Source organism: Lingula anatina, chromosome 10 (genome assembly GCF_051362555.1).
Source record: "Lingula anatina isolate TDL-2025a chromosome 10, LinAna3.0, whole genome shotgun sequence".
In the NCBI taxonomy this organism is placed as follows: Eukaryota; Metazoa; Brachiopoda; class Lingulata; order Lingulida; family Lingulidae; genus Lingula; species Lingula anatina.
This window is the reverse complement of record NC_141776.1, coordinates 8,895,651-8,918,348: the sequence shown is the minus strand read 5'-3', so window position 1 is coordinate 8,918,348 and position 22,698 is coordinate 8,895,651. Positions and strand designations below refer to the sequence as shown.

The following is a 22,698-nucleotide window of genomic DNA, read 5'->3' as shown; positions in this document are numbered from 1 at the left end:
CAACTAACATGTAACAAATTAAGGGCCACTCCTTGTCTTTTTGTACAAAACAATGTATGTTTGAAAAAAAAACAAACTACACTGCAAAAAAGCAAATATACAGACCCTTAACAGGAGGAAATGGCACTTACATACATGTAAAGAAAACAGTTATAACAACATTTTTTTCAACACAAAGCTGCTCATGGAATCTGAATTAACACAAATTGCAAAAATTGTAATTAATTATGCATGTACATGGGGAGGGGGGGAGGGGTTTGAGGGGGAAATATTTTTGCACACCTCAACCTAAATAATATTATAAATTGTCATTTTTAAACTTATTCAAACATATCATTAATAATAATTATCACTAATGAATATAGTTTTGTAATGAAAAAATCTTGAATAATGAATGAAAAAACATTGTTTTTTAGATAATGGAGAGTTATAGCAAAATTATAAATAACCATGCAGTAACTGTTTCAATTCAACTTGCATGCTGGCTACAGTACTGTACATACATGTAAATTCTGAAAAAAAAAAAATGTATACTCCAGCACAGATATAGATGTACAATTAAAAGAGAATTACATGTGCACAAAAACAAACTCCAGTATCAATGCTTTTGAATTAAATCACATCACGAATCAAATCACTCAATGAATTGAACAAGTTTACAATGCTTGCGCTTTTTTCAAATCCATAACACTAAGAAATGATACATCCGGCTCCTTGACAAGCTTATAATTATTGAAGGAATCAACAATGGAACAAGTAACTCTGCCAAGTTAACAACAGTTCATTCAAATGTCAATTCAAAACACAACATCCCTTCCTTTCTTGGAGAGAAATGGTCCTTTCAAAACATGTTAATTGACAGTTCAGTCTTTAAAATGTCTTTTCAAAAATTTGCAGAATAGCATATGAACTCCAACTTTTATTCCTTAAACCACACTGAAAATTCTCAAAACTAATCAACTCATATCAAATCCCATGTCCTTTCACTACTATTGGTCTCTTCCTTTGCTTGCCTTTACGTCACATTCAAATGTTCCCTTCACTTTTAAATGTTTCTCAGACGTGTATGAATAATACACCAAGAGCTGGTGGTTGTTGGATTGCTGCCTTTTAATAACTAATAAATTTTACCTGAATTATATTTTAATGTTTTTAACTTCTTATTTTTCAGGGAGGACAGTGCAGAACTACTAGAGTATTTTTACCTCTGTGGCAGTCAATTTAAAAACTTCAATATATCATTCTCTTAGTTTTACAATAAAAACTTAATTTTCTGTTATCAAATGAGTTTTGTTTTTCCTTCTTTTCTAAATTAAAAAGTTTAATTTAGCATTAAAATGTATAATGCACAATAAATGCAAGGCAGCAAAGCTGTCAAATGTACAGACAAAAAACAGAAAATAAAGATGCAAAATAGGTAATTTTGTCAATTTTGATGCAATAATAAATAATGCTTATAATAGCACTGTCAGTCAACACTGAATTTTAATCATGCACAACAGGTAAAATGGTCAATAACATGAGCGGACCCAGAGATATTTTCTGACAGTATTCCAAAGTATCTATTTTGATCCATCCTCCATTTTGATGGTCTTCCAACAGAAGAAAAAATAGATACCAGGCAATATAAACTTAATAACCTGACTGTCTTCCGGAAGACCCAGAAGATGGTCTCAATCTACCCTTTCAATAAGATTACAGTTTCAGGACCATGAGTTTAAATTCACATGATGAAAGTCTCAATATTTGAAAAATGATGACAGTGCATAAAATAATATTACATTAGTAACATAATGTTTAAATACATAAAAAACAATACAACTGCTTATGTGGAAATACAGAAATGTCAGAGCCTCAGGCGGATGAGAGTTAAAAGTCACAAATGCAAGTGTTTGAGAAAAAATTATAAAGGAAAACATAACAAAACTAGAAAAGCGCTCCGAGAGTGCAGACCTCTGCCAAGGTAGCAATTGTTGATTATTATTGATTATTGTCCTCTTTGGCCCACTTCTGACAGTTCCTGAAAATTTCAGCAAAATCGGTCCATAACTTTTTGAGTTATGTTGATGACAAACAGGGGTGAAAATATAACCTCCTTGGCAGAGGTAAATATAATTCCAATGAAGCTGCTATTCAAACTTTTAATCTTGGAGTTTGATATATATATATATATATATATATATATATATATATATATATATATATATTAAAAACTTATTTGCAATATTAAACAAAATTCACCTGCATAATTATCATTGCTTCCTTATTATTAATCTAGCAGAGAGCTTAATCTATGGGAGTTTACAGGGAAATATCGACAAGTGTGCTTTATGTAATCTCATTTCATGGCCTATTAAAGCAAATAACTTTATAACTCTGAAATTAGCTAAGTGATACCCAAGGGAAATTTACAGACTGACCCTCTCAAAGGTCTTTCAGGCCCATAAGTCACAACTTAAGAAAAGCACAAAACCATAATGCACAAAATAGGAGACTACCAATTCTGATGCAATAATACATTGTGTTTAACTGCACAGTCAACATCAAATTTTAATTTTGCACAACAGGTAACACCAACGAAAGTAAAAGCATAAGGCTTCAGGCCCATCAGAGTTCAAGTTTATACTTAGAAAGTGCCAGAATGAGAAAAATGAAATTTCACACAAAACTGCATAAAATTCAATAATAAATGATAACCCAATTGACCTGGCTTTCTAATTTGAACTGCATGCCAATCCTAAAAATCATACTCATAAGTTAAATATAATAATAAATAACACAGTTTTCTTTTCATAATGTTTGCAGTAGCAGTGCAAAAAGATTATTGTCAATTTTGATGTAACATTACATAATAAATTATAGAATAATTATCACCAATTTTTGATTATTGACTATAAATAGCATGAACATGTAGAAAATTTGATTACCATCTGGCTTCATGTCCATGGGAGCTCCGAGTCCCACAATGAATATGCCAAAAAGATAATGAATATTTCACTAAAATGTATAACTTCCAGAAAAAGAAGCCAATTAGACTGCTTTTCCAACTCGGGCTGCATTTTAGTCCTGTGTTTCTTTTTTGAAAGTTTGACAATCATAAGTAACACGGTTTTCCCATAATGGTCATCATGGCAGAAGCACCCAAAATTGTGTTTTCTTCTATTTTGATGCAACATTACATAATGCTTAACAGCATAATACATCAATTTTTAATAATAAAATACATGTGTCATGGATTTTCAGAAAATGTGACTAGCATGGGTCTTCAAGCCCGTGGAGGTTCTAAGTCGCACCTTGAAAATGCCAAGAAGTGAAAAATTAAATTTTCACAAAAAAACTGTTAAATTGCCAGAAAAATTTACCAAACAGACTGCATTGCCTACTGAAGCTGTATGTTAGACCCATGTTTCTTTCCTGTAAGTTTGAGAACAGTAAGTAACATGATTTCCCTTAAATAGTCATCATAGGAGCAGTGCCCAAAATAGTTTTTTTTTTCAAATTTTGATGCAACATTACATAATGTTTAACAGCATAATGACCATCAAATGTTATTAATAAAATATTAGTAACATGGACATTCAGAAAACATGACAAGCAAAGGTCTTCACGATCATGGAACTTCAAAGTCACACCTTAAAAATGCCAACATGTGAAAAATTAAATTTTCACAAAAAACTGTTTAACTGCCAGAAAAAGTTATCAAACAGACTGCATTGCCTACTGAAGCTGTATTTTAGTCCCATGTTTCTTTCTTGTCAGTTTGAGAACAGTAAGTGACATGATTTTCCTTAAATGGTCATCATGGGAGCAGTGCCCAAAATAGGGGTTTCTTCAAATTTTGATGCAATATTACATAATGTTTAACAGCATAATGACCATTAATTTTTAATTATAAAATATTAGTATCACAGATATTCAGAAAATGTGACTAGCAAAGGTCTTCAGGCCCATGGAACTTCAAAGTCACATCTTGAAAATGCCAAAATGTAAACAAGACAGCACTGTTCTGAAATGGGTTTATTTCCATTTTTAACACTTTTTTAACATAAAACAAAATAAACATTTTACTGCCATTTTTTTATGACCAACTAAGAAAATTGATGAGATGAGAAAAATATCAATAGAACAGTGTTAAATGTCCAATTTCCTCCATTCTGAGATTCTGAACATAGTGGATGATTGAATCTGACAAACTGCAATGATATGAGTTTATTTCCGTTTTTGACACTTGATTACACAATACATGATAACAGGTTTAACATCATTTTTACATAATCAACTAACAATGTTGTAAAGATGCAGGAAATGTCAAACAAACACCTTTACGTATCTTATTACTTAAATAATAAGGCTATTAACATGCCTAAGAATTAAATCTGAGGAAATGTGAAAAAACAGCATAACTTCTAAAATAATGCCCCGATTATGCTGATTTTCAAACTCAACCTGCATTTTAGTAAGACTGACCATTCCTGTGAGTTTATTTACAATTGGGCTTTCTGTTTTTCTTATATTGTGTTTACAGTGTTGCATATATGCTGAACAATGAAAAAACCGCATAACTACTAAAATAGTGGCCCGATCATGCTGATTTTCGAACTTGACCTGCGTTTTAGTAAGATTGATTACTCCTGTGAGTTTCATGACAACAGGCCTAACGGTTTTCCTTAAAATGTGTTTACAAGGTTGCATATATGCTGAAAAGTGAAAAAACAGCATAACTTCTACAATAATGGCCCGATCATGCTGATTTTCGAACTTGACCTGCGTTTTATGAATATTCATCAGCTCTGTAAATATAAAGTCAAAAAGTGAAACTGCCTTCCACTTATCGTGTTTACAAGGAAAGTGCACGGCGCCGGCGACGGCATCGGCATCGCCATCGGCATCGGCATCGGCGACGACAGACGCAGGTGATGGCAATATGTACAGACACATCTGTGTCTGTACATAAAAATACTACATCAATTACTTTATTCCAATGCAATAAACAAAGTACTGCATCAATTACTTTATTCCAATGCACAATAAATGAAGTACTACATCAATTACTTTATTACAATGCACCAGAATTTATGACTCCCTGATCCCAGTGCTAGCTAAATTATCTCAAAATGTTTAATCACATTTCTTATTTTATTTCTTTTACATTGAAACATTTAACTATAGATACATACATGAACAGTGGTATATGCACTTACCCAAAAACAGCTCAATTACTGAGTATTATATTTTTGCTTCTACATTTCAGCATTTTCACGTTTAAATGAAATAGATATGCCAATTCTTTGATTATGCAAGTTTCTTAATCCAAAATTGTAATATCAAGGAATGGAATGTCACAGAAGGTGCGCAGTACCAAGCAAATGTTTCCTTGTCTGGACACGGCTAGTTTTCCTGAGAAACAATCGTCAGTTTATATATGATACTTAAAAATACAGAAAGAAATCACTGTCTTCAGTAATTATGGTGGTATTCATAAGGAGCTGCAAGGATGGCCTGTAGTTGTCTTGCTTTATTTAAAACGGGTCATAATGCCTTCAGACATTTGGGCAGCTTGAAATATTCAAATTACTTCGGATCCTTAGAGGTAAATGAGTTCTAACTGAAAAGTATAAAACAAATTAATAAAAACAATTTTAAAATCCCAGCTGATTTTGGTCTTCTTAAAAAAGGGAAATGTTCACATCAGTAATATTTCCTAGGTTTCATGACACTTCGTTAAAGACAAAATTCACAAACCTTTTCACTTTCTAAGACAATTATTCCAAGAGTACCAGCAGTCTTTTCCATACAAATTAGTGGATAAAATGAAATCGTTTCGTTTCACAAACACACACACACACTCTCTCTCTTTCTCTTTTTCTCTTTCACTCTGAGTCTCTCTCTGTTTCTCTCTCTCTCTCTCTCTGTCTGTTTTTCTCTCTCTCCCTGGCTCTGTTTTTCTTTCTCTGTTTCTCACACACAAAATCCCTAAGTCCCTTTTTGCTAAATGAGCTGATAAACAGATTTATTTTATTAATGAACTACTTATTAAGAAATGGATCACAACCAAAATCCTTTTTTTTTTTTTTGTTAACTTGTTTCTTGGTCCCCTCAATTTCTACAAATGTCATCAAACTGTATTAATAACTTTTTGCATAATGATTCTAGGACAGACAACACAGCAAAAAAAAAAAAAAAAAAAAAAAAACAAAAAAAAAACAACAAAAAAACATGGTAATTATGTACATTTTAAACTCTGTCACTGGACAAAAATTGGTTCTTAAACTTAATCACTAAATATTTCAATTGCATGTCACAAGTAATAAATTTGCAAACAACCATTATTTGTATTTTGTTCCACTTGTCTACACTCTACTATAGACTGAAAAATGTTAGAAATTGTTGTTAATCACACCTGGTGAATTTTTACAATCCCTCTTCTCTCCCAGTTCAAAGAGTGTCATTTCAATATTTTAAGAAGTTATCAATCAACACAACACAACAGTCCACCTAACTCTGCCAACATTCTGTATCAGTTACTTATAAGGAATGCTGAGCTATAATCAATCAATAAAATTCTAGCATAACAATAATAATAATAAATACATGTATATGTGAACAAATCAAATGTCAAAACATGGGAAGTTTAGTGGTTAAAAAAGGCTAACCCAGAGGTAGATTTTGAGGGGGATTGGGGGGGGGGGGGGTCCTTCGGTTTCTACAAAAACCAAAAAGAAAAAAAAAAGAAAAGAAAAAAAACAACACTAATTCTCCCCTCTCAAAATCAACATAAATTGTATTCCCTAGCTGCTTTATAGTCCTTAACCAATCCAAATGGACCCGATTTTGCCCTCCAAAACACCAAAATATTTTTGGGCCCTTCAGCGGGTCCTGAACCCTAACACAAGGGGGCCAAGGGTAGGCTTCAAATCCAAGGCCTGTTATTCGTAAGAAAAACTGACCCCCCCCCCTTTTCAAATCCTGGAACTGCCCCTGTCATGCCACCTGCAAACAGCGTTCAGCAAAGTGGTATCTTCTTTGCAGAATTATTTGCCAAATACCGTATTTTTTCTCAAAATTTACAATGTCGCAATTGCCTTAACACATTTGAACTTTTTTAATGGTTCCTTCTTCTTAGGGGCTTCCTTAAATCAAAATCAGTGGTGAATTTAGGGGGGGTGTCAGTGGGGTCCTCACTCCCTTTGATTTCTGGAAAAAATCACACCAATGGTCCCTTTCTGAAATTAAAATTTTGACTTGCTGAATCATATTTCCAAACAATACTAAATGGCACCAGGCCCGTAGCCAGCAATTTCAAAAGGGGGGTTCGTTTTCTGAAAAAGGGGACCTTTTTCCATAAAAACTTCATGTACCTAGATCAAATTTTACTCAGAGTGGACCTTTTCCAGCAAAAGGGGCGGTTCTTTCGAACCCCCCGAACCCCCCATGGCTACGGGCCTGGGCACCGTTGGCCCTCTAAAATACAAAAAAATTTCAGGACCCTTCAGTGGGGTCCCAACCCCACGCCAATGAGGGTGGAGGAGGGGGGGGGGCGAGGGTCGGCTTTGCATCTGTTGCCTGTCATTCCTAAAAAACGGACCCTACCCCTTTAAATAATCCTGGATCCGCCCCTGTAACTCATCCCTCTGTTCTCACTGGGCTTTATATACACGGGTATTAAATTACTGATTATGATATCATACACAAACTATTGATACAAAATCTATGAAAATGCAAATACAACCCACTAACAGTGACCTCTGTATTGTGGTGAACTGATGACCCCATCACCAATGGTCAGTTTACCTAAGTGTCCCTAGTGCTATCTTCCAGCTTGTTGACCACTGTCCACTACGAGTAACCCACTTATTGTTCTCAAGAAGTGCCCGCGGTTGCCGGGTAGAAATAGTGTTGCAAGCACATAGCTTTTCATCTTTATATACGCCCTGGAGCTGAGGGAGAGTTTACAATGTTAGTCCACCACATACTCTCCCTGCTGATTGGAAAATGGGTGTGTGTGAGATGGGGGGTTAACTCTCTCTTAATCTACCCCAGCTCCTATGTTTACATATCGGTTCTCATGCTGTCACAACGCGCTGGATTCTCTGCGTTTCCCGGGAGTTGAAGAGTTAACGCGGTCAGCGCCATTTTAGGGAGAGGCAGATGAAATAAAAATGTCTCACGATATCTGCAAAATTATTCACTGTGAAATTAAATAATTGGGACTCTTTTTTAACTTTGTAAAATATTACAATATACTTTGCTTTCAGTAACTTAACTCATGTCAAATATTTTTTGGTAACTTGATAACATTCTCTCACCGTCTTCCCCCTAAAATGTTCCACACTAGAAAAAATCGATAATCGTATGGCAGTTTTATACAGGCAATTGACCTACTTCACCAGCTGGGCGGCAATCATCGCTATTTTACCACTTTTATGACCTGGGAGAGATTACGTCATATACACTTGGGATATGATGGTTATTTATGATTGTTTAACTAATAAATTGCGCGTACTGATAAAATATTCATATGTGTATCAGTGAAAAAGGAACATTTATATTTGAAAATTATGAAAAAAATGTGTAATGAACCCAAAACAAACAAAAAACTGCATTTTTCTCTTATATGCAAATTAGATTGTCTTTAGTAATAAAGCTGACAGGAAGTGATGCTCAAACCAGAGATTCCAAAGGTGGCGATTTTTATTAATCTTTATTTTGATATTAAATCATTCGATAATATATTTATCAGTAAAAATTTAATTGAAGCTACCAAATGGAATTTTTTTCTTGTTACGAACCAAAGCTCGACTCGTTCCTGGGATGAATTTAATTCATGTTGATTCACTGTATAGATCTTGATAAAAATAGAAGTATTTTTAATCCCCGAAGAAGGTCCAGGGGCCGAAAGCTCGGATTGTATTTAACAACTATAATGTAGATCTTTCAAGGTGCATTGATATATATATATATACTTCTATTGGGATGAATTTAGTAACAGCCAGAAGGTGCTGAGAGTACTCCCCCCTCCCTCTATTCCAATGTGTTCTACATGTATGTCCTATCCAGTGAGCAGACAACGTGTGCCCTCTACACACTGTTAGATTATTTATATATGTATTCAGTATCCATTTACCTTTTTATGAATTATCGATTCCTAATACTGAGATGCTTATAAAAAGCAATTGCTATATATTTTTATTGAGGGAATGATAACAAGTACCCGGGGGGGGGGGGGGGGGGGCGGAAACAGTAGCGGAAACAGTAGGGGTGGGTTACATTCTTTTTGTCTACAAAAAGGGTTGGAGTGGGATCCAAAAATTGAGTCATGCATTTAGGGTGGGCCACATACTAACTAGGATTTATTTTGGCACCAACCATGTGCAATTTTTGAGAACAACTAGCCTATATACTACACTTAATCGAAGTAAAACATATCGAAAGAGGTCTGTTTCTGGTTCTTCTTTTTTACAAGCAGTTTTTAGAAAAAACAACAAAAGTTTCTATAGTTATTAGAGAACAGTTATAAAAGCGTATCACTGACAAAGCCTGCCACCCAGGAATTCATTTAGAAACATATCCATAGCTGCCGTACCATAAAGTATTCTACTCAGGAAACTCCCTTGTGCAAAGAATACGTTTCTTAATAGAGGATTAATGCACATCGTTTTTTCCAAATAGTTGTCGGTTTAACAGATTTTGCATCTGTTAGGAATCAAACACGGACTGCCCGCGTGACAGGCGAGCATTATTTCATTGAAGCTCGCGTGCTTCTAAGACGTAAATTTGCCCGGATGGCCCTGCCCCCCCCCCCCCCCCCCCCCCCCCCCCCCCCCCCCCCCCCCCCCCCCCCCCCCCACCAATAATCCTTCCGTGATGCTTTCAAACTTTTGTGCAAGTTTAAGTAATACTGGTATGTCCTGTATTTTGAATGAGTTACCGACACCAATTTCATTTAAAGTGTCAATCTACAGTACACCTTCATATAATGTCGTAAGGTATTGTTATTGACATAATTAGATATGTCTGTATCTTCTGCAACTCATAGATTTCTCTCTCTCTCTCTCTTTCTCTCTCTCTCTCTCTCTCTCTCTCTCTCTCTCTGTGTGTGTGTGTGTGTGTGTGTGTAATAGCTACCAAGTTGTATTTTGACATTGGAGGATACAAGGAAAAATGACATAGTTACTGTAGGTGCACAGGGAATAGGTGTAGTCTGTCTGTGACTTTGTTGATTTTGCATGCAAATGCGTACGCGCGCTCGAGAGAGGGTTTATTTAACGTTAGATTGTGGTATTAAGCTAAAACGTAATTTCTTTGACTTTGTAAAAAAAGATGTCCTTTTTTAATGTGGTAGGAAACATGTTTTTAGAATGTGGCGTCAACTTATAATGACCAGTTCGAAAGTAAGTTAGAAATAACAAGGTTTTGCAAATTATACCCTGTTGACTTTGACTTGCTGAATCAACCCTGCCAAGAGACGTTCATTAAAAACCTTTCAACGATATTCTTTAGTGAGATAAATGGTGATTTTATGGCCCACTGTACGTGAGTATTTACAGTGGTCAACGGCTTGTCACATCTAGCACATTTCCATCAATTCTGTGGTTGTCGTCACAACCATGTTGAGACAGCCAAGACGTCAAAATATATCTCGTATGAAAGTTGTTTTTACGTATGGACCGAGCCCCCTATGCTAAAATATCCTTTCCCGGGGAAATAAAATACAATCACTTAAAAATTCATTTCTTTTATAAGATAAAATATAATGTTATTTGAGTGTTGTAAGTCGAATAATCGTGTGATATATGATATTAACTTATCAGTGTAATGATTGGCGTGTGTTTATTTAACTGTCAATTTCATTCAGGTGTAGATAAGGTGAGCTGAAAACTTGGTTTTAATCTCTTTTTTAAACAGCTCTCAGAAGTTCATCATTTTTCTCCAATAACAAAGTTTAAGCTAAGTTATTTTCACCTCACCTGTCATAAAATAGACCGCACTACATGTAGTGTGTTTCACCAGCTAGTGATAATATACATATTTTAAACTACGCAAATAAAGTGTTCCTTTGTATTCTTCCGCTCAAATTTATACTTCTGAGGGCCGTGGCTCTCTTCGACAGCTTTAGTTATCATCTGAGTGTTAATTAAAAAAACTGCATGCTTAAAAGTTAACATTTTGAATAAAATGCGTGCTCTATCAGGGAGCCAGTGCAACTGTTTTAAAATAGGTATGATATGAGTCTCCCTAGGTTAAAAGACGCGATGAATTTTTTTTGATTCATTAATCGCATGGTACCAAATCGCCATTCGATTGGTGTATTTGCTAACAGTAGAGAATGCGCGCGCACACACACACACACACACACACACACACACATGCATTCATGAAAGAATATGAACAAAGATGAGAAAGTTGCATCAAAATATATTTTATTGTACAGAAAAAAACATTAAAGCATCGTATATTCATAAATTATTCGCTGTTTATTTTATGTTCATAAAATTATAAATCTCAAAGAAAGAACCGAGTTTCCCATTACAGCATTTCTGTTTACCTCCAGATGGCGCTATCGTAAGGTCTAGTTGGTCAAACAGCAAAAACTGCTCAGATATTAAAATCAATGAACCATATTGAGTCATATGACGATAGCCAGTGTCGTTTCAATAATGTCGTTTCAATTTGGGGTTGATAAGGATCTCAGGTTAATTTTCGTCTGGCATTTTTTTAAATATACTGAACACAAATTCCTCCAATGTATTTTTAATGATGTAAAGCACAAATGAAGTTCCATCTGTAAAATATTGGTGAGAGTTGAAAAGGAAAGGCGGCCACTTAAACCTGCCACCTCCCCCTACCATGAATGTAATGGGATGGACAGCCTGGAAGGAGACGTCACTTCCTCAGTGCTGAGTGGTCAGGATGTGAATCGAAGGCAGCCAAGATATTGAGTATACGAATATCGTAATTTCAGCCAAATTAATATAAAGGTTTAAGAAATCAATGTTAGGTATTTGGTGATAAATTAATTGTGAATTATTTTTGAAAAGCTTAAGAGTGGTTTTGATCATTTCACAAAATTTCCCCCACGTACCATCACGTCTCATAAAACAAAGGAAGACGCAGTTGCACTTCATGTTCAGTATTTTGAAATTCGTCGGTAGAAATGGTAGTGGCAGTGGAAGTTTACGCGAGAAATGGCCAAGGAGGGGAAAATGCTGTGAAATGACTTGTGAGGGTCTGTCTATTGACATGTTGATATTTACACGTACATGTACCCGGTAGTGAGCGGTTGGTAGTAGAATTATAAAATTTGATATAGGTATAGTAACAAATGTTCATTTCCGAAGTAAAGAACATAATTCAAGTATTAAGGGGTTATAGCAGTGTACAGTAATACTTCAATTTCGAATATTGACAAGATTTCTTAAATTAATATATAATATTTCATTTTATTAAAATGTGTGAGCTAAATTAAAGTTGTATTAATTTCTGCGTGACATATTATAATATCAACCTTTCAAGACAAAAGGGGCGAAAAATGCTCGAAATGCTGTTTGCAACGGATTTGAAAAGGCTTTGTCCAAAGGTGTCTTTTACGTGTTTTATTATTATTTTTTTCAATATAGCATCACGAATTTGAGGTCTTTTACGAATAAATTGTAACATATTTAAAACATAATGATATATCAGAATGCATGGTCATCAGTTAAAAACTTGCTTTATTGAAATATGTTCTTTACTACTGAAATATGTTCTTTATTGAAATATGTTCTATACTATCGTAGTGTCAAGTTTGTCACACGTGACATGTAAAATAATATCATTTGTGGTATTCTTCAGCAAGACAGCAGGGGTGACTTTCTAGTTTAGTACGCAAAAATACAAATTTTATGTCGGTTTAAAGTAAAATATTTTTCTATAATATCACCTAATTATCGAAATTGTTGATAAATTCTACTAGTCCGGTGTCGAATTCTTAATTTCTCTTTTTGTTGGCGTGAGTATATTCTTCAGTCTCATTCTCAAAATTGACTGAAATCTAGAATGTATCGACTGACGCTCATTGCATGTCTTTCTTTTAATGTACAGATGAGAAAAAAAGGATTATCGTCTCTTGAAATTTGCTGTCTTGTTGAGTAAGAGAAGTCATATAATCAAGATCGATTATTTTGTGTCACAAGTGAAGTATGTAAAATTAAGAAATTTCCATTTGGGAAAAATTTCCATTTGAGAAATATCCCTTCTTGAAAAGCCGATTTTGTACATGTAAATACCCTTCATATGATGGAAAAGAAACTACTTTCGTGTTTTACTTATCTCTGAACGTAGTTCTTACATATGACACGTTTTATCATGAAAAATAACTGATATTTTTGCCATTAATCTGTTGAACAAATACAGAATCTGGGTAAAGATGATGGGACCATTTATGTGAATGAAAATTGTTTTATTTTCCAAATTTAACTGTTTTCGGCAATTCTCCTTAACCAGCATCTTTCCTTCTATTGACCAGATGATGCATAAATTAGGGATATTTTCTCGTATTTAGAACATTTTATGTTCAGAAGGTTGCAAAACATTTCTTACGAGATTTTTCAAATTATTTATTGATGTAGGAATTATGAGAAATATCGTGCTATGTTCCTTGGATTTTAACCCAGTCTTCATAAGTGAACATGTACATGTAGTTTGTTTTCTAAATAGTTTTTGTAGGAATTTTTTCAATTTCACATTCCTTTAACAATCTAATGTTTATTATTCTCTCAACAGCTGGGTAAACGCTGAATATATTTTTACGTAGGGCTTTTAACATGTTATTTGCCAAACACGACGAAAGTGTTGAAATATTTTGTTTGAGTCATTAAGATCAAATAAACATAAGGCCATTAGTGTGGTAGATAGTTTATTTGTCAAGTCGAATAGATAAGAATGTTATATTTGTTACACCTTTCAGTGAGTTTAAATACAGATATCAATAATAATATTTCAGATACTCGAACTCTTTTAAACATGTAGTAATAAATAGACTAATGACAATGATGTTTTACAGAAATATGTTTTATAAACAATTGAATACATAAAAGCAATCTGTATTTCTCTGAATAAAAATACTTATTAAATATACAAAATGTCTTAGCGTTTTTACTGAATGGCTACGTGGCTCAGTGGTAGCCTGGGGTTGGGGTTCTATTCCTGGTTCTGGCACTTTGGAATTACAAAGGGGTGCTATCAAAATTTTTCTTCGGTTACTATAACAAGAAAGTCTACCCGAGGAGGGTGGGTGGGAACACTTGGAGAAGTAGGTAACGCGCTTGCCTCTGAGACAGAAGGTCGCCAGTTCGATTCCTGGCGCTTCTAGGTCCCAGCAAATTACCTTTTGCAAAAATAAACCCAAATAAACAACTTAAGCTACTACAAGGGATGATGAGAATGAGAAAACAGCAAGTTGAGTCTTTGGCTCAATAGGTAAGGCGACAGACCAAGGAGCAGAAAAAAAGACTAACAAGATGGTAACCAAAGGTTCGAGTCGAGCTGAAGAACAGAAAAGTCAGGAATGAGCCCGTGACATTTTGCACAGTTTACAACATTTATGTATGTTTATTATAACATATACAAGCAATTGCACCATACAGATGTTGGCAAAATCCGAACATAAAGTTTTGGCTCTACATAAAAAAAGTAATTTTCATAACGACTGCACAATTTGAGATGTAAATCAATCTTAAATACAACTATCTACAGCTAAATGTGTGGGAGATTCTATGCAGTTTGAAGTGTCGCTCCAGATCAATCGTTTTGGTTTTAAAAAAGAACATAAAATTTGTTGTTGTTTTTTTTGCCCAGAGTTAAAAGAGAAAGTTGAAGATTCGACGTGATGTATTTAACAGCCATCGTTCAAAGTTGACATTGGAGTATTTGTCTTGTGACTGATCCTAAATTTTACCAACGGACATTTTTATCCATAATTCAAAGGTGGCAACAGTATCGAAATTCAAAATGCATATGATCTCATGTAAGCGTTCCCCCCGCACGCGGGTACACACTCATGACACCGCAACTTACTCTATGTCGCCATGCTGATGATCACAAAAAACAAACACCAGTCAAACATTATTCAATTCTGTAAATTCGAGAGTTTTTTTTCATAGATAAATAAATATGTACCTGATAATGTGCGTCATTTTTTCTTCTCTTAAAATAATATTTTTGGTGGCACAATTTTGAGTGAACACTTAAATTTATGCGTCGTGCGAATCGAGACCAGCATGAAAACATGGTCAGTTTACAACCTTATCCCAGTCATAGTCATTTTTAACAACAATATGTAAACAAAATGGAAAAGGTTGTGCGAAAACTAGTTTACTTAAAATAACTAAGCACATTTACTCAGAAAATGCTAAAAAACTCAACGGTCTCCGGTGTTCAGTGATCAAGAAACACTCAGCAAAAATAACCCAACAGCACTGCAAGACTGGCACCTAATCAGGCCTTTTATTCTTAATCTCCCCTTGATCCCGACCAAAATAAAGAGAAAGTACCAAGTACAATATCAATATTAAATAAAACACTGACCTTCAAATTTTGTGTAAATCTTTTACTTTAACCAATCAAAGTTTCATTTTTCTGAATTTTTTAGAATTTTTATTTTTGACATATTTGAGTAGACAAAAAATTCACAAAAGAAAAAGTAAATTGGCAACTAACAGAAAATCCCGTGTTTTAGAGGATTCACAAAGTTCGTTTAATTACTAGGTAATACCTATTACCCCTAAAACAGAGCTTTGCGGCAACTGTAGTTTTTGATACAGGTTTGATACGGATTTTTAAATTTTCAAGTTGTAAAAGATGTGATAAATGCCAGTCCTACATATATATTTTAATTGACAAAAGACGCAAAAGGAAACAATTTCTACTATTCACAGTTTCTCTTTGAGGGTATAGTATATCAGCCTTGTAATGAAGGTAAAAAGTTAATTTTCCTTCTTAAACAAGAAAAACTTTCGAAAAAAAAAAAAAAACTAAACCAACCCCTGGTTTGATTTTCTGAAAAGACAAACATTTCTACCCCATCCCAGCAATAAAACTATGGGTCTATCACTGACACACTACTAGTATTTCAAAACACCGGGAACCAGAGGAAGTTTATTCTTACCATGCATCATAACCGTATTTTCACAATTTTAAAAAGACCCGTTTCAATACGTGTGGGCAATTCTGTAATAACTTGAGTACATTTTACGATTTAATTTTGCCGTTAATTCTTAAGTGTCATATTTGGATTGCAGCGTTTACAGTTTATTGTAAATTTACATCTCGTTCATTTTTTCCCCAATGAACCCACAATAAAACTCGGGCATTTTACGTAATGGAGTCACGACTTATTTTTTCTAAAGTTAGCTTCATTAAAATCAATGCATTTTCAATTGCATAACAAAGCGTCTTATTACATATTTGCCCACACATATAATTTTACAACCAAACAATAAACCGGTCGCACTAGCACAGTGCTCTACCTGCACATCACTTAATGATAATTTTGCAATTAATTTTATTTTCATAGATCACTTAAGCAAGGGATTTTTTGTTTTGGGATAACTTCAAAAGTGTTGTTTCAGATTCGATTATTGGTGGGTATAAACAAAAAATATAAATTACAATAAAAACACCGTGTGCTGATAGAGTGCTGTATTACAGCTTATTTACACATGAATAGTAATATACCAGAAACGTGCAGGGTTGAAGCTTGGATTTAGTCCATTTTATTAGAAGTTTCACGAATAAACCACTCGTTACACGTTGCACTTCATTTGATACACGTTTTGATGCAGAATATTACAACCCAAAGCAAACATTACATTTCAAATCAAATGTCAACCCTGCAAGTTGACTATACGACAAACGCAAGACAACGTTGACATGGGTGCGGGCGCTGGCGAACACGAATCTGATGTCTTTGCTGGGAGTGCGTCCAATTTCATCGTAAGACGGTTGTTACGAGACACTGAAAGTAAATGAAAAATGAAATAAATTATACGAAATCCACATGCAAGAAACCATATCTTATATTTTTTAAAGTGAAATATAATCTTTACACCGATCCATTACAGTTTGCATTAAGAGACATATAAATCATATTATAAGAAAAGCTAAATGCTAATTAAATTGAACCTACACGTTCTATACAATGACACACTTTATAACTTTATAAAGTTAATTTTTCTTCTTAAACAAGAAAAACTTTCGAAAAAAAAACTTTATAACTTTATAATTGACATTATTACTATTGCATGCCCTGTACACACTTTTACAAGTCAACATACTAATCTTAATGTTTTTTCTATCTCTGCTAAGCCATGTCCTTCCACGAAGAGTATTTTCATGGAGACTGCATATTTACCCACATAGATAATTTTATCATAAAAACAGAAAACCGGCAGTACAATCACGCTGCTCTGTATACCAACTGTTACTAAAGATACCAGTGTTTGGACTTTATATATTTGCGGAATTAAAAGTAGATAAATGTAAACATTTGACAGAAAGCTTAGTTTTGATAATGATAATTCTGGATTTTGTAAATGCGGGGTCGGGGGTTACAATGCAGTCTCAAATTGTATCGGTTCTGTAGGATAACATAAAACACTGGTCAATGACAAAATAATAATTTTACCAATTACTTTATTCCAATTCACCCACTTAAATAATTTCGTAATCCGAACGCTAGCATTTTAGCTCAATTTCTTTTAAAATCAGATACTTTGTTCAAGCATCTTATTTCAGATTGTATTATCAAGGATGGTATGAAATTCAATCATGAAAATTGAAGTCAACGGAGGTCGACAGTGCCTAGCAAATATACGTTTTCTTTCCTGGTCGCGGCTAGTTCTGTAGAAAACCACTGTTTTTGTCAGTTAACTATAATAAACAGGATATATTTGTACATGCCACTATCGTAAGATGAAAAAGGCACCCGTTGGGAGCTGAGAATGTACCGGTAGTTACCTAGCTGCTTTGTCGTCTTGCTTTGTTTAAGACGGAATAACAAGTTCAGACCTTTGGACGGCTGGAATAATCTTCTCACTTCCCTATGAGCAAATGCTTTCCTTCTGGAAAAACCAACATAAGAAGTTATTTAACATTTCAAGCTCATTTCGGCATTCATGTCAATAAAATATATCCGAGATCCATTACGACTGAAGTGGGATATGTAAACTTTTTGATAAAATATCGTCATTATAAAACGATCAGTGTTGCCTTATAACATCTACATGTATACAGTACTTACAACAAACTACATCAGTGCCAAAATATCAGTCTACGCGTGGAAAGTGTGACAATGTGGCATGTGAGGCTTCTTCCTCTTCCTATTGACCTTGGTCCTATCTGAATACCTCTCACCAAAATGCTCACCTGGTTACATAATATAGTATCACTGTCGTGGGATTGTGTTAGAGAAGACACGCTGCGTTTTTCCCTAGTCTAAAAACGTTATCATCAGGTTATTGTACAAACAAGCCTTTTTGTTTTGTCCATAGACCTTCATCCCAAATGAATGAGGTTATTATTATTATTAACGAAGCCCAATTAAACCATGTTGTCGCCTATTGCTCTAGCACTGTAAACATCTAACACTAGAGTTGTGGTGAATAAGGTTTGTACATGTATATCTAACATTTTATTTTTATGCAGCAGTACATACGGACCCAAATGTGCTCCATAAGAAAAAAAAATAAATCTCATAAGAGTTAGTTTACTGAGTTCTGCAAACGAGTCCCGTTATGTGTTACATTGTTTTAAGATTAGTAGAACTACAAGACCCAAAACTATAGACCTCATAAAACTTTGCGCTCTGAACTTGATTGAGAATGATTATCAAAACGAAATCAATAGAGTACCTAGGAGGCAGAATAATAGTGAGGAGTGGGGATAACCATGCAGAAAAAATAATAAATAAAAATAACAAAGGGGTGGGGGGTCCAAAACACCGAACCACACAACAAGGGGGCAAGGGTCACCTTCGCATCGGAGACCTGTCATTCTAAAAAAAAATGGACACACCTCCAAATAATCCTGGATCCGCCCCTAATTGTGACACCAGTGAAGTGTATCAACATGTTTGTGTATCAAACTGTATGGATACCAAGTTTATATGCGGATTTCTCTTTTTTCATCATCCATTACAACATCCAGATATTTTTCTTTTTAAATAAATTTTATTACTTGAAGGTTCTTAGATAAAGCGCCTTCTCAAGTTCACTATACCCGTTTTGTTAAAAGCCGCTACTAACGCGTTTTGGAAAGTGCTAACTTTTAGGGGATTTCTGTTTTTACCATAAATCTCCAAATCCCTTTTCAAATTAGAGCTTCATGATTTCAGCTTGTATTTGCTTTGAATTGAAAGCGATTTCTTATATTTAATCCACCTACATGTATATGGATACACGTTTAAAAAAAGTCCTGCCATTCAATGACTTACACCAAAATTTCGTTATTTGCATTTTTACCTTTCTATATAAGGAGGAGTTGTTCCAGTTTCTCCAAATTCGTGGTTTGATATTTTAGAATGGAAACCCAAAAGTCGTTAACAGAAGTTCTCCAAAGAGTCTTTTCGGAAAAAAGTGTTTTTTTATCTTTTAAGATGCATTACAAGCGAGAAAGTCGCTCTGTACATCCCGTGTAAGGCATACAAATTACAACTACTACCAGCTTCTTTCACAACAGAAACAAAAGAACTCAAAATGAAATTTATCACTCTATCATCTGAAAAAAGCTTTAAAACTGCAACATTATCATATTTCTGGCCGTAGACTTGATATATTATCCGTCCCTCCATTTCAGAGGACCTGTGCTATTTCTTTAAAGGAATAATAACTCTTCGTTTTGGCCATAAAATGAATTTTCCTGGAGTAAACAATTTTCCCATTCTAACCAATGGTTAATGAATCCATTTTTACATTCAAAGTTAGTCCGTTTTTTTCTAAAAAGTTTGTTTTTTAACAGAGTATAGCCATCAATGGAAGATAAGTGGTCTAAAGACAAGCTCAGATATCAGAATAATAGCTATAACTGCCGTTTTTGTGGTAAAACATATTATATTTCTGAGTTGTTCACAATGTTTTTATTGAAAATATAGATCTCATACGAAGAGTTATTATCTCTTTAAGTTATACTTTTTCCTAACTATACATGGCGGCATTTGGTCAAGTTTATTGACAACAATTTGACAAGTCTAGTCGCTTTATATGCACCTTTGAGTTAATTTGTGCTGCTGTAAATTTGCCAGGTCTGGTGAAAAGAATTTCTAGCTAGTTATAAATATACGCAATATATATACCGCCTATTTAAAACGTGTCTCTGTCCTGTACACTACAAGCTATGGTTTTTGCTTTACTGTTACTATACTTTCTCCTTATCATTTTATTTTTATTCGTCTTAGTGTTGCCATTGACATATCTACTAGTGCCTTAATTTAGGGCTCATTCCCAATGACACTATTGGTCTATGTAAGTCGATCCAACTCCACAGGGACTCTCGCTGAATGCAATCAGACTGGCACGCTTCCTCTTGTTTATAACGTACTTGTATAATGACCATATTTTCCGATTTCTACTCAAAGCCTAGGGGGTGGCATGCTTATCTCGTGATCTAATTGCATTCAGTGACAGTCCCCCTGAACTGATCTATCTGGACAGATATAGCGCATTCAGAACAGCGAACTAACAGATCCACGGATCAAATATGGCTGACCCACTTGAATGCTTGTTGCATAATCCCCAGGGGCTCTGTTCAGTGTGTAAGCTTGTTAGTGGGTGGTCACATTTGATCTGCAGATCTGTTTGTTCTCTGTTCTGAATGTGCTCTTATTTTCATTGGGATTGAGCTCTTAGACATAAATATTCTTAGCACTCATATAAATAAAGCTACAACAACAAATAATAATAATAATATTAATATTTATTTATAATTAAAAGTTGGTTGGTACATTTATAATGCTGAAATGAGAATTCTGAGAAAAACAAGGGGAAATATATTTTCAAAATCTAAAGTAATGAATACAGTTGATACAAACATATAATTACCTAAAATAATACAAGTATGATAAATAATGACAATAACAGTACTGCATTTTAGACTTTCAATGTAATTTTCAAAGACATAAAAACTGTATTTATAAACATTTGCACAGTGATTTTTATTTACATTTGTGCATTAAAAATTCCCCATGTATATTAATATGTACTTTGTAATATTTCATAAGGAAACAAAAGCCTTAAATTCACTGCAAAGAAACTGTAGTTTGCCACTTTTAAAATGTTCTCTCTCTCTCTTATCACTGTATATCCTGTCCACAGTGTGTTCAGTGATTTCCATAAAAAACTGATACATATACAGACACATATACAACTATATATATGATCCCCACTGCACTGCTGAATAAAATAGTCACATCATATTACCTGGTTGGGGTTATGTGTGTAAATGAAATATCTTAAATATTACAGTAAGTGTAAAAGTAACTCTCAAGTGGTGAAAAACTTGAAAAATTTTATTTATCAAGTATTCTTCGTCAGTTTTGTATACATACCCATTGTTAGCCTAAGTTTTACCACCTACCCAGCGCATTTAGAACAGTGGACTAACAGATCCACGCATCAAATATAGCATAATTCCCACAGGGAATCTATTCAGTGTCTAAGCAAGAATTAAGTGGCAAGCTTTTTAGTGGGTTGCCATATGTGATCCATGGATATGTTAGTCTGCTGTTCTGAATGTGCTCAATGAGGCATGAGAGAGAAAATATAACAACAGCTATAAGAGTCTGAAGCTTTTTAAATGCTTAATATCTCTTTCTCATCTTTCTTTATATATCTATGCCTCTCTACAACTCAAACCCAGTTTCTCTTAAATTAAATTAAATACTGCAAGTCAAACCACCAGTTCTTACAAGTTACACTAAATTCCACCAGGGTACACTTGGTTTCATACGTATCACTACTGTATGTTTTATTGTACCATCATGTACGTGTGCCAATAAACCATTTTCAACCCATGCACTAATTAGCTTAATTAAATAAATAAACATTCTTTGATTACAAACAGCTCCAGAATTACCAGGTGGGAATTAACTAGGTACCAGTGCTTATAATAGGCATTAACAATGTGATTCAGTCATCATTCTGACTTGCTTTATCTGGTATTAGTTTATTAGCACTACTTAAGGCAAACTCAATAAATAACTTTGGACATTTAAGATGAGAAAATGCCTTGTCTTTAAATTCAATAAAAAAAATTACAATGTAAGCAAAAAAAGTACTCATCTTTTATAAAGACTACAATGAGATCATAACAGTAGTGTACATGCTAGTATAAAAGCTTCAGTATACTTACTGCAAAATGTTCTTATATTCTTATTCAAAGAAATAATAAAATGATATTCTCCATATTACTCACACACAATTGCTGCAGACATCTTTTATACTTAATTATCTTTGCGCAAACCATAAGATGAGCACTAACATAAGACTAGACAGCAAAGCTGGCAAAATATACAGACACAAAACAAGACATGTTGCAACATAAGGTTCATGATTTTTTTTTCTGTGACAGCACCATTAAATTATCATACATAATATATAAATATGAAAATACGGGTCAAGGCCTATGGGTTTACAACTTTACCAGTTTTACCATTAGTTATAAAATAGC

The 22,698-nt window shown here is 34.2% G+C and overlaps 2 long non-coding RNA genes across 2 annotated transcripts; both read right to left on the bottom strand.

Moving 5' to 3' along the window:
- Nucleotides 1-4,957: 4,957 nt before the first annotated feature.
- LOC147759528 (uncharacterized) lies at nt 4,958-8,348 on the bottom strand. The gene is made up of 2 exons (XR_015331522.1): nt 7,792-8,348; nt 4,958-5,605 (listed from the first exon to the last, which is right to left on the bottom strand). It is a non-coding gene; the product is annotated as an uncharacterized LOC147759528 (long non-coding RNA).
- Nucleotides 8,349-16,812: 8,464 nt separating this feature from the next.
- On the bottom strand, nt 16,813-18,392 carry LOC147759527 (uncharacterized). The gene is made up of 3 exons (XR_015331539.1): nt 18,278-18,392; nt 17,995-18,098; nt 16,813-16,993 (listed from the first exon to the last, which is right to left on the bottom strand). It is a non-coding gene; the product is annotated as an uncharacterized LOC147759527 (long non-coding RNA).
- Between the last annotated feature and the right edge of the window lie 4,306 nt (nt 18,393-22,698).